Source organism: Xenopus tropicalis, chromosome 2 (genome assembly GCF_000004195.4).
Source record: "Xenopus tropicalis strain Nigerian chromosome 2, UCB_Xtro_10.0, whole genome shotgun sequence".
Taxonomy (NCBI): domain Eukaryota; kingdom Metazoa; phylum Chordata; class Amphibia; order Anura; family Pipidae; genus Xenopus; species Xenopus tropicalis.
The window spans coordinates 56,839,121-56,852,740 of NC_030678.2; the positions used below are offsets into that span (position 1 = coordinate 56,839,121).

The 13,620-nt window shown below is 39.6% G+C and overlaps 1 protein-coding gene across 6 annotated transcripts in view; it reads right to left on the reverse strand.

Moving 5' to 3' along the window:
- usp9x (ubiquitin specific peptidase 9 X-linked) overlaps positions 1 to 13,620 on the reverse strand; it is a 115,518-nt gene that overhangs the window by 93,558 nt on the left and 8,340 nt on the right. The window contains exon 2 of one of the 6 annotated variants that reach the window (XM_031895723.1): positions 5,777 to 5,904. The gene's annotated coding sequence lies outside the window, so the exon portion shown is untranslated. 6 annotated transcript variants of the gene reach the window in all.

The following is a 13,620-nucleotide window of genomic DNA, read 5'->3' on the forward strand; positions in this document are numbered from 1 at the left end:
AAATCATTTGAATATTGAATAAACCCAATAGGATTGTTTTACCTTCAAAAAGGATGAATTATATCTTACTTGGGATCAAGTACAAGGTACTGTTTTAAAATTACGGAGAAAAAGGAAATTATTTGCTTATAATTGCGTCTATGGGAGACAGCCTTGGCCTTCCGTAATTTGGAACTTTCTGGATAACGGGTTTCCAGGTTAAGGGATCCCATACCTGTAATACAAACATTGCTTTAATTACAGTGTCCACAAAATGGGACCTGCCTGCTTCCTGTGATTGCAAAGGATTTACTATAAGTGGCATAGGCCAGAATAGAACTTTTTTTTTTTTTTTACTTTGAAGAAGAGTTCATATTTATTAGACATCCTCTGGCAAACACTGTAAAGCCCCATAATATTGGGGTACAAGTGTTCCATTTAAATAACTGCTAAAGTATTCATGTATGCGAGCTTTGATTGCACAATTCACACCCCCAATTTCATAGCAAAATGAAGTATTTCACCAAGAAGCAGCTTAAAGTTGAGTTGTGTTTATAATTTGGAATTTAAAGGATAAGTAAGACCTTTCTTAATCCCCTGCCTAGATAGTTGTCAAACCATTTAAGCTTAAAATATAATGTTGCAAGCTGGATCCCACTGAAAAGAATGCTCCCCAGTTTCCCTTATGGTCATCGCCATGTTTAATGGCTCTTACTGCCCTCAAGTCTAGTTTGTGTGCACTCCCTGAATCAACTTCCAGTCCTTGTGACCGCAAAGGATGTCACCAACATGTCAGTGATCCACTTCTCTGCAGCTTTTTAAAACATGCAGCTCACACAGCCATAAACCATTTACAAGAGAAGTTCACCTTCTCTCATCCCTTCCTGAACTTAAATGCCAAAGAGAAACATATAAATCAGCTTGATCAAGCAGACACCAAAGGCTGTCTGCTCTGGAACTAACTTCTGTTTTGAAGGACAGCGTAAGAGTACGCACAAGTCTGAAAACCACAAGGTGCTCAACGGTCTTTTTTAGCCTTGCAATGGTATTCATAAAATCGTAAAAAAAAAGTGTTTAAATTTATAATGGATATTTTTAACACAAGGATGACACAAAAACTCTAGAAGAGCCTTTTACAGTTCCTATAAATGTGGTTTTAAAATTTACCAAAAAAAAAAAAATTTGGTAAATGGTAATCCTATGTACTGTATATTGGGAGTTAAGATAAACTAGGAGTCATGTATAACTCTCAAAATAGAGTGTACAATCACATAAAATGGTAAATAGTGTAAAATCTGCACATTATATGATCAAACCTCTGTATACCAAGCTTGCATGGGTTCTATACTTTTCTAAAGGTATCAAATCTGCCAGTGGCCACTCCATAATTAGATAATTGTCTAATCTAGTTTTGACCTGCTAGATAGAGAGTAAAGGAGTTTTCAAGGCCTTCGTTAGAGATTGGCCACTGAATGGTGCCCGTATTTATTTCCTCCTGCAATTCTCCTATGGAGCAGGGGCTTCGGCTGGGGATTTTCTATAAGGCCCGAAACACTTGTAATCATTATATACATTTTTGTCTAAAATCTTATTGCTTTTGGACATTGCCACCATATGTGCAAAAAATATCCAACTTGTCTACATTCTCTAAAGCATAAAGGAGAAGCAGATCATTTAGATCAGTGCTGTCCAACTTCTGTGGTGCCGAGGGCTGGAATTTCTCTAGCATACATGGTCGAGGGCCGATAATGGAAGCCAGTTTTGACCACTAACCCTTTTTAACCACACCCACTTCAAACCACACCCATTTTATCACAATGGTGGTAGTGCAGTAAAAACCCAAATGCATGGTCCTCACTGCGGGGATATCAACCATCATTGATATATGAAAGAATTATATTATGTAACATAAATACACACCCTTAAATCTATATGCCTCCTCCACCTCCGCTGTGGATAGCACAGCAACCACCAGCACATAATTACACACCGTAGGGACCATTTAATGGCTATTTTAAACTGCTAACAAACTCCCAGAACAAACCCCAGCCAGGTTCACCTCCCGCAGGCAGCATAGGACAAGCAGAGTATGGCACACACAGGCAGGGTAGGGCAGGTAGAGTATGGCACACACAGGAAGCATAGGACAGGCAGAGTATGGCACACACAGGCAGCATAGGGCAGGCAGAGTATGGCACACATAGGCAGCATAGGGCAGGCAGAGTATGGCACACATAGCCTGCCTTATGCTGCCTGTGTGTGCTATACACATACTGCCCTTAGCTGCCTGTGTGTGCCATACTCTGCCTGCCCTTAGCTGACTGTGTGTGCCATGCTCTGCCTGCCCAACTCTGCCTGTGTGTGCACCATACCCTCCCTGCCCTATGCTGCCTGTGTGCCATACTCTGCCTACCCTATGCTGCCTGTGTGTGCGCCATACACACAGGCAGCATAGGTCAGGCAGTACATAATGCCTGAGGTGTGAACAAGTGAACAATGTGGGTGATTACAGTCTGAGGTGGGAACAATGCAGAGGTTAAAATACCTCCTTTATAAGGAATAATATGTAAACAATAAATAATAGCCAATGGGCGGGGCTAGAGCTTACAATTTGTTCCTGTTGTTGACAGGAAATAGTGACTTTTCTGAAAAGACTTCAGACTTCGCCATATGATGGCTTTATATCAAAGTTCACACTGAAATAAGAGTGAAGACACACTGAGCTACAAGTAGAGCTACTTTTTCATGGCTCCTAAACTCCAGAAAATTCCTTGCCATAGACAATATTGAAAATTGCCTCTACTAAAACACAGAGACAATTATCAGTAAATGATCAGCATTGTCTATTTTAGTCGCCACAAAAAGTGCCGTTACTAGTAGCTCCGTGTGTCTTCATCCTAAAGGCAGTGGCACACGGGGAGATTAGTCACCTGTGATAAATCTTCACTACCGTGGGCAACTAATTCTCCCCCATATGCCATCCCGGCAAGAAGGTAAATCGCCAGTGGGATGGCATACGTGTCACTTCGATTTCCCGAAGTTGCCCAAAGTTTCCTTGTGAAGCAACTTCGGGAAACTGAAGCAATACGTATGCCATCCCACCGGTAATTTACATTCTTGCCTGGGGGATGGCATATTGGGGAGACTAGTCGCCCATGGTAGTGAAGATTTATCGCGGGTGACTAATCTCCCCCTGTGCCACTGCCCTAAAGCTTTTTTTTATTATTAACCCGTGGAAACCGGAGGAAACTCGGGGATAGTTAGTGGAGATAAGGCTGGTCTATGGAGAGAAATTAGTAGAAATGTTATCCTGTTAGTTGCCCATATTTCTAATGAATTATTTACTGTAGGAAGATATGTCAAGGGAGTAAAAACATATAAATCCACAATAAATTGCTCAATAAAATATTCAAGAGCATTGTTCAAGCTGAGTCCAAAGTGGGGAGATTTCAGTGGTGTGCCATATCACTATTTGGGCTAAATGAGCAGCAACATTTTTGAAAATTTCTTCTAAAAATTGTCTTAAAGGAACAGTAACACTAAAAAATAAAAATGTTTTAAAGTAATTCAAATATAATGTACTGTTGCCCTGCACTGGTAAAAGTTGCGTGTTTGCTTCAGAAAGACTACTGTAGTTAATAGAAATAGCTGCTGTGTAGCCATGGGGGCAGCCATTTAAATTGAAAAAAGGAGAAAAGGCACAGGTTACATAAGAAGATAACAGATAAACTGTGTAGAATACAATGGGAATCTGCTACTTATCTGTTATCTGCTTAGTAACCTGTGCCTTTTCTCCTTTTTTAAATTTAAATGGCTGCCCCCATGGCTACACAGCAGGGTATTTATATAAACTACAGTAGTGTTTATGAAGAAAACACACAACTTTTACTAGTGCAGAGCAATAGTATATAATATATTAATTGTTTTTATACACTTTCATTTTTTGGTGTTACTGTTCCTTTAAAGTTTGTATTTAACAGAATGTTATCACCCACATGTTCTTGGGTATAAAGAATAAATATGAATGCTGTGAGTCTGCTGAACAGTGTGATACCAACAATAAATATGATTACCAAATAAGGTGATCACCAAATAAGGTGTAATATAGACAGTGTATAAATGTTTTATGGCTGACTTTTCCTCACCTGTTTTTTATGCACCAAAAAAATCTATACAGTAAGTTTAAATTCATAAACCCATAAATTCAGAATGGTTAAATATTTCTACAAAAAACACTCAGCTGGACTGCAAATCTTTAGTACAATTAGTGATTAAGGCAATGTTTCTGAAATATTTACTCAAAATTGCACATTGCAGGATCTTATGTTACATAATTTATATTCTTGATAGAATGAAAATATCTTGTGTCTTAAAGGAGAAGGAAAGGCTAAGTCACTTGGGGGTGCCAAAATGTTAGGCACCCCCAAGTGCCTTTAATCGCTTACCTTGTACCCTGGTCTGGTGCCCTTGTTAGGAGAAAGCCCGGGGTACTGGTAGCCAGCGCTTCCTTCTTCCACCTTTCTTCTGCGGCAAAATCCCTGGGCCGGCGCATGCGCATTAGAGTGAAAAGCCGAGTTTGTTGTTAAAGTTCGGCTTTTCGCTCTAATGTGCATGCGCAAACGCGGAAGAAGGAAGCGCTCCCTGCTACCCCGGGCTGGTGCTGTTTTCTCCTAACAGGGGCACCAGCCCGGGGTACAAGGTAAGCGATTAAAGTCACTTGGGGGGCCTAATATTTTGGCACCCCCGAGGGACTTAGCCTTTCCTTCTCCTTTAATAGTTTAAAGCTTAGTTTACATAAGGTTACTTAAATTATGCATGCATACAGAGACTCCAAACTCAAATCACTGATTTGCTTCAATGGGTGACTGCACAGGACCAAATTTGCCCAAATTTGATAACAGAGCCCCACTGTATGTATTTTTACTCTATAAATCCCTAATAGCAAAAAAGGCCCTAAAAGCCACGTTTTTAAAATGATATCATCTGCAGAATTCAAAATGGGTAAATATATATTAACAAAGAACAAAGGTCCTACAGTCATCTAACTTTAGTCAGTCATCTAAACCTCTAGACAACTGAATGTAGAATTTCTTGTTCACAGATGATTAACATTTTTGATTTATCGCAAATGTAAATAGGCAAACTGGTTTCAATAATCAGTCAAGAAAGTTTTAGATTTTTCTCAACTGATCTCACCAGCAAGAAATCCCAAATATTTCATTCTCATTTTTACTTTGGGGTTAAACCTCTCACATTTAATATTTCTTGCAATAATCGTATTGAGTTGCACAAGGAAGTTGTTGTCTTTACAACAATTTATTAACCCAACTCATTATCCCCAATTTATCTTACATAAATAATTTCTGGTATTCCCACTTGATAGAATGATTCTTGTTAACTCCCTAGTTGTTTAGTCATCTCTTTCTGATATTGATAAAGATCAGCATTTTTTCTGCCTAAAAAAAAAAAATAACTTTTTTAATATAAACAAACATCAGTTTTCTTCTTCTTTTGAAGTAACTGATAACTATTAGTTTGTCATTCCTGTGTCATTATTAGAAAAAAAACAATTAAATGCTGGCAATATTTTAAGGGGCACCACACTCAAAACCACTGCGATGCTGATGTAATACTGAGCAACATTCCAAAATACAAAAATTATAAAATGTCTTTGGTTTTAAAATTAGCACAGATATAGGATCCATTTCTTGGAAAACCATTATTTAAAAATTCCTTAATTACAGGGAGGCCATTTCCCACAGATTGTTTTCTCTGCAATAATAAAAAAAAACAGTACCTTGTACTTGAGGGTAACTTTGCTGCTTGAATCCATATTGGGTTTATTTAATGTTTTTAGCATTGTAATCAAAATTACACAAAATTACAGAATTATTCCTCATTCGAAATCCCCAGGTGCCAAGCATTCTGGAAAATAGATTGTTTACCTTTAAATATAACTGCTATTCAAAGCAAAAGGTATTACTTTCTGTTCTGTTTCTGACCATTGGCACAAAGTAGCTGAAATCTATTCTCATTCCCAGTCAGCCTGGCTTCTGCTACATTGTTTCAAGAATCAGAAATATAAGTGCAGAAATGAAAACAACCAAACAGATAATGCATTCAATAGCAATGGTATTGCAATGTTGGGTGGCACCCCCCTTTCAGTAGTTTTTTAATGCTTCATACAGAAGTAATAGTCTGTTTACTATCCACAGCTATATCAAACCAGAAAAATATAATTCCAAGCAGAAGTGTAGCAAGATGGATTGATCATGCCCTGTGCCTTATGAAACATTTGCTTCTAAGGCTTAAGGTCACACATGGCATTTTCTCTGCTAACAGGAATACGCCAATATGGACTACAACCTCCCCATATAGTTACAAAGTTACAACATCAATACTTACTGTAGATTTTAGTATCACAATAGCCTTGTATATTATGCTTGTTCAAGAACTCATCCAGGACCCTCTTATAGGCATTAACAGAATCTGCCATCACAACATCACTAGGAAGGACACTCCACAACCTCATTGCCCTCACTGAAAAACAACCTACACTGCTTCAAATGGAAGTTCCTTTACTCCAATCTAAAGGGGTGGCCCTTGGTTCGCTGGTTGTTTTTATGGGAAAAAAAAAGAACATTCCCTATCTGCCTATAATTCCCTCTAATGTACTTGTACAGTGTAATCATGTCCCCTCGCAAGCGTCTTTTTTTTTTCCAGAGAAACCAACCCCAACCTCGACAGTCTAACCTCATAGCTTAAAGCTTCCATCCCAGTTTATTTGCACGTCTCTGCACTCTCTCCAGGTCGATAAAATCCTTATTAAGGACTGGAGCCTAAAACTGCACTGCATACTCAAGGTGAGGCCTTACCAGAAACCAAAATTATGTTTTCATCCCTTGATTCAATGCCCTTTTTTATACAAGAGAGCACTTTATTTGCTTTAGTAGCCACAGAATTACACAACTTGTTATCCACAAAAAAACCCAGATCCTTCTTCATTAAGGATACCCCCAACACACATTCATTTTGTGTATAACTCGCAATTTATATTATTTCTACAAAAGTTCATAACTTTGCACTTTTCAGCACTGAACCCATATTTTCCATTTTGCTGCCCAGTTTCCCAATTTTGTTAAATCGCTTGAAAAAGTGGCAGAATTCTGCACTGAACTTATAGTTTTGCACAATTTAGTATCGTCAGCATAAATAGAAACAGTACTTTCCTTGCCCACCTCCAGGTCATTAATAAACAAGTTAAAAAGCAAAGAACCATGGACTGACCCCTGCGGTACTCCACTTACAACACTGGCACAATTAGAAAATGTTCCATTTACCACCATCTTTTCAATCTGTGCTTCAGCCAGTTCTCTATCCAATTACAAATATTATGTTCTAGGCCAATATTCCTCAATTTTATTATCATTAACTTTCTGTCAGGTACTGTCTTAAATGTTTTAGCAAAAGCTAAGTAGACAACATCCACTGCCATTCCAGCTTTGAGCTTCCCGCTCACCTCCTCATAAAAGGCAATTAGTCTGGCAAGATCTGTTCCGCATAAAACCATGCTGGCACAAACTTATAGTCCCCTTATTATGCCTTCCAAAAGCTTTCCTACTAGTAATGTCAGCTAGCTAATACCCAGCTAGTTAAGGGTAAAGGTATTACAGTTATTCTCAAGAGAACAGGATGTGATTCACTTAACAGTCAACCTGAGATGCAAAAAGGATTTCCACAAAGCACATTTTAAAAGCCCATCAAAGTAATTAGAGCAGAACTCCAATACAAGGTAATGTGACGGAATTGCAGTGTGTATAAGGATATTGAACGTAGGTGCCATTTTGATATGGGTCACACCAAAGAGCACAATTAAACAAAAAACACTTAGAGCATAATCTTTCTCCATTAAAGGAAACAATGTGGACAGCATCAAGAATGGCCACACCTTTACAAAGGTCTCTGGTATACGAAGTTTTGTGTAAGGAACAAAAATTAAAAAGTCCTAACAGTCATTCAGCAAGCACAGACTGGGTACTGGTGAGAACAGTATGTCAAAGTAGGCTCACTTATGGTGGACAACTACCAGTAACCATTGCTAGAATACTTGACAGCTAAAACAGAAAAAATATATCACAGTTGGAGCAGTTTAAATTGTATTGTGACATGCTGACTGCCTGTACACGTAATTTTGGGGGAATTAGCTAAGGTAGGCAGGTATGTAGAGGATCAGGAGCAAGTTTATTTGGGGTAAATTCCTCCCAACATAAACCTAACAGTTTGTTCATTAACAGTTCATCAAACATGGTTATGAATTGTTCCTGCTTCAGGGCTCTCACCTTCCAGGGTAATTCTCACACACTGGAACCTGTTCCCAGGGCTTCTCACTATCCCCAATGGCTTTCACACATCCATGGTGACTCTCGCACTCAAACACTTTGGGCTACTCACTCAGCCCTGCTGTCTCTCCCTCCCGGGATACCAGCTCACCAGCTTCTGGCACACTTAAAGGTGTATATTTATCATGCTGTGTAAAAAGTGGAGTGAAGCATTACTGGTGATGTTGCCCAGGGCAACCAATCAGCAACTAGATTGCAACAGTTAGAAAACCAAAGCAAAACATCCGATTGGTTGCTATGAGCAACATCACTGGTGATGTTTTACTCCACTTTTTACACAGCATGATAAATATACCCCTTAGGCTTCTCACCAAGCCTCAACGTGCCAGCTCTCAAACATGAGGTCACAGCTCCCTTTGCTCCTTGCAGTGCAAGCACCCCAGCCCCTCTGGGAGTTCATCACACAGTCAGTTAACCTTCCTGCCCCATGCCCTGCTCTGAGAGACCTTTCTCTGGATGACTCCTCACTTGGGTACCGCTCCCTCTGCTCCTTGCAGATGCAGGTGGCACCCCCAGCTCCTCTGGGAGTTCCTAACACAGGCAGACAGCCTTCCTGCCCTGTGCCCTGCTCTGAGAGTGAACCCCTCCGAGTCCCCAACCTTAGTCACCAGTCACCTGGTGCCCCTACTGTGTAATCCCACAGCCCTTTTATTTGCTGCTTACCTGCAGCCTAATCAGGCAGCTGCTTACAGCTGGCCAAATCAACATACTAAACTGGAGTACGGAATGGAGGACCTAAGATACTCACCATCTATTTACTCCAGGACTCGCCTATCCGGCTTTTCCTAATCCACTTGCATGAATACAGCATTCACTGCTGCTAAACCAGGCATTTTCCCTGGTGCTAGATGTATCTCACCATTGAATGACAAGGTAAAGTCACTTGGGGGTGCCAAAATGCTAGGCACCCCCAAGTGACTTAAATCGTCTACCTTTTACCCCATGCTGGTGCCCCTGTTCGGAGAGAACAGCACCAACCCGAGGTAGCTGCAGCGCTGCCTTCTTTGCGTGCATGCGCAGTAGAGTGAAAAGCCGAACTTTAACAGAGAAGTCGGCGTTTCACTCTACTGCGCAGAAAACGAAGCAGGAAGCGCTCGCTACATGTACCCCGGTCTGATGCTGTTTTCTCCTAACAGGGGCACCAGGTAAGCGATTAAAGTCACTTGGGGGTGCCTAACATTTTGGCACTCCCAAGTGACTTAGCCTTTCCTTGTCCTTTAACAATGGTAGAAAATACACCAAAAAAGTGTTCTTACTGCTTTTATCTCTCACAGTATCAATTAAAAAAATCAATGAAAAGTTGTTCAACAATTTTCATTACTTGAAGACTATAACATATTTGTATTTGTATAGCATGTATAACATGTTTCTTATATGACATAAATAACATTTACATATACTCAATAAGGGACATGGCTTTCTTATATGACATAAATAACATATTTACATATACTCAATAAGGGACATGGCTACCTAAAAAAATGGGTAGTAAAGTGAATAATTGATAGGTAAAATGTAAACCAAAGGGTAAAAACTTGACATGCAAAGAGTTACAGATCAGTCTAGGCACTAACGTGAACCATGCCTGAAAGATATAAAATATTAAGCAGTTCATTTCTTCATGATGCCTTAAGTGCAGAGGGTCATAAGTATGATTGAAATATAGCAATGCAACTTTTATATAAACACCAGAAAAACACTAATAATGGTAAAACTTTATTCAAGCCTTTGGAAGGCACAGTATACAGTTTGAAAATTGATCTATCCTCACATCTCTGTAAGAGCAGCAACATTCCTATCACCAATTTTCCTAAATAGAGGGACAAAGTCAACCAACATATGTTTATACTGGGAGAGTTGATATCAAAAAGTGCTTTTCTATAGGCTAGTCAGCCTTGTCTGACTGTAGAACAGCTCTCATGGCACATCAATTGTTACCCAGAAACATCAGGAAACAATGAGTAGTAGTGCATGCCATATTTATGGGATTATACATCTAGTAAATATCCATTTTTTTGTTACCAAGAGATCACCAAATTCCTGCCATGTCTATATGCAAACATAGGCCTTTTGATTAATCCAAATGATAGGAAGTTATTAGTTTTTAATGTCTTATTCACATAGCGAAGCTGTGAAGAAAGCAGTTGTATAAACATGAGTTGATTCATTGTGATTGTTATTAGCTTTACAACTTGCAGGAAGTCATGTTGTTGAAGCACTTCAGCTTTAGACAGTTGTTGATCACATTACCAAGTTAGAATACTTCATCTAGCAAAAGCACTCTACCAACTCAACGAGCTCTGGTTCTGCCATTTGCTGCACAGTTCTATTCCAGAAGCTTGTCTTAATAATGGAAATATTTAGACCAATTAAATAAATATTGCACTGCATATTAATATTAATACTGCAATACATACTGTGCTTCATACTAGAAGGAAAAGTTAGAAGGCCCCCCAAAGTCACAGAAAAGGTCACAGTGCCATGCCATAAAAGGTAAATATTATATCTATTGAAAATTCAAAAAGATTCACATAGGAGAGGGAAAACCAGCTGCGGTTTGTATTTATTCGTATAAATATTAACAAAAGGAGCAACGTCTGACACAAAATCAACCCAGATACATACAGGTGTCCTTGAATATAAATTAACTGTGAGGCAGAAATAATGGGACACCTTTGACAGAAGGATTTATGCATTTTTATACACTCTGAGGTAATCATTGTGGGATTTTCATGGTGTGTGTTATGTAATGGTATCAGGTAACAGGGCAAGCAACACCTAATGCCAAAAGTACTGTTTGTCCAAAAGTTCTATGACTCCCCCTTGTCAGCAAATCTTATAATAAAGGTTTGGGCAGGGGTCACCAACCTTTTTACCCCATGAGCAACATTTAAATATAAAAAATGTTGGGGAGCAACACAAGCTCCTGGGGGCGACCAAAAAAGGCTGTAATTTTGTATCCCTATGTGGACTGGCAGACTACAGGAGGCTCTGTTTGGTAGTATCCATGGTCTTTATGCCTCCAAAACTTGCCTTCAAGTTAGAAAGTCAAGAATGAAGACCTGCTTTGAGGCCACTGGGAGTAATATCAAAGGGGGTGGGGAGCAACATGTTGCTCACGAGCCACTGGTTGGGGATCACTGGGTTAGGGTCATCCCTAAGCATCTTAAAGGAACAGTTCAGCGTAAAAATTAAACTGGGTAAAGAGATATGTGAAATACAAAATATTTCTAATATAGTTAGGCAAATATGTAATCTATAAAGGCCTGGAGTGAGCAGATGTCTAACATAATAGCCAGAACATTACTTCCTCTTTTCAGCTGGCTAACCTCTTAGTTAGTCAGCAACTTGAGGGGGGCCACATGAGACATAACTGTTCAGTTAAGTTTGTGAGCACACAGGTAAGATTAAAAAGTAAACCGAACTAAAGAGTTTTATTCCATATGCCCCCCCCCCCCAAGTCGTGGTTACTGACTGGAAACAGCTTAACAAGCTAAAAAGGAGGAAGTAGTGGATTTGCTATTATGTTAGGAATCCATTCACTCCAGTCTTTATAGATTACATTTTTGAATAACTAACTATATTGAATTTGTTTTATATTTTGCACAGCCTATTTCACCTAGTTTCATTTTTATACTGAACCGTTCCCTTTAAGACTCTTAAGTTAAGTTCTGTGCTTTTAGGATAGTTGCATATGTAGTTTGAATTGAAAAAGACAATGGACATTAAGTTCAAACCCTTCAAAAGATCCCAAGCACTAATATGTGTGCAACACATATATAATCCAAGCAATATACTCTCACACACATTTTAGAAAACACTGAAAGGCACTTTCTAGCACTGCAGTCTGCAAAATTCCCAAATCATTCTCAATTGAGGATGCCCCCTGACCACACATCCATATGTGTACCACATTATTATTTTTACCCTTGTTCTTGCATTTAATCTTTCATAATTAAAGAGGTCTACAACACAATTTCCATCAATATATAAATAAAATTAATGTTATTTTTTCCCTGCTATTTATAAACAATTAACACTATTTGGCAGTTTGCTGCCATTTTCTCCAGTTTAGTCAGGTCTCTCTGCAATACAGCAACATCCTGCATGAAAATAATTTTGCTCAATTTGGTATCATCAGCAAAAATACAGACAGTACATATAATACCAATATCAAGGTAAAAATTAAAAAACAAGGTGATTCACTATAAAGGACAAAGCAAACATACAGTCACTGGCTATAAGTCTCCAGAATGTAGCAAATGAATGTGGTGAAAGGGGGGGTGCTATTTGTGGTGAAACAGAAGTGATCTTTCAATGTCAGAGTTAAATTAAAAGTATGAATGTCACATAGGGTGCCCACAAGATCAGGAGGTTGTGTAAGAACAAAATTGAGCCCTGTACTGATAAACATTCCATCTAATTCACTGGGTCTCATTTATAAAGACTGGGCAAATTTGCACATGGGCAAAAACCCATAGCACCCAATCAATCATTCATTTTTTTCCAGCCAGTTGCAGGCTGATTGGTTATTATGGTTGCCCAGCATTTATAAATGACACCCCAGTCAGTGTATTTGTAGATACAGTAGCCTGCGCCCACCTCAAGTTTTCTGGAAGGTTTGACTGTAGGCGTGTACCCAACCATACGGACCCTTGCTCCTTGTCTCATTCTGGGGTACTTTTGGAAAAGGTCACCACTCCTAAAAAGGGGTGCTGGAAGAAGCTGAAGTACCCAAATTAGAACCTAAAGTGCCTTTTTAGCCAATGCAGAAACACATCTTAAGACAAACTGGGTAGTAAAACTAACTGCAACTTAGAGGTGTCAGTTCAAGTTTTCTAAGGTTGCACGCCACTAACTCATCACTATCTATACTAATCACTATTAAATGGTGAGATGGGGGGAGAGGTGTTGGGGCTTCCTTAATAGCATCCTGGTATAGCATTATTTGATGGTGTGTTGGGGTATATTCTTCCATGCTGGGTACGCAGAGTAAGGGCTCTGTCACACGGGGAGATTAGTCGCCCGCGACAAATCGCCCGTGTCTCGGGCGACTAATCTCCCCGGATTGCCATCCCACGGGCGAAAATGTAAATCGCCGGTGGGATGGCATACACGGCGGCGCGATTTCAGTGAAATTGCGCCACCGCGTATGCCATCCCACTGGCAATTTACATTTCCGCCGGTGGGATGGCAATCCGGGGAGATTAGCCGCCCGCGAACAGGGAGTTTTGTCGCGGGC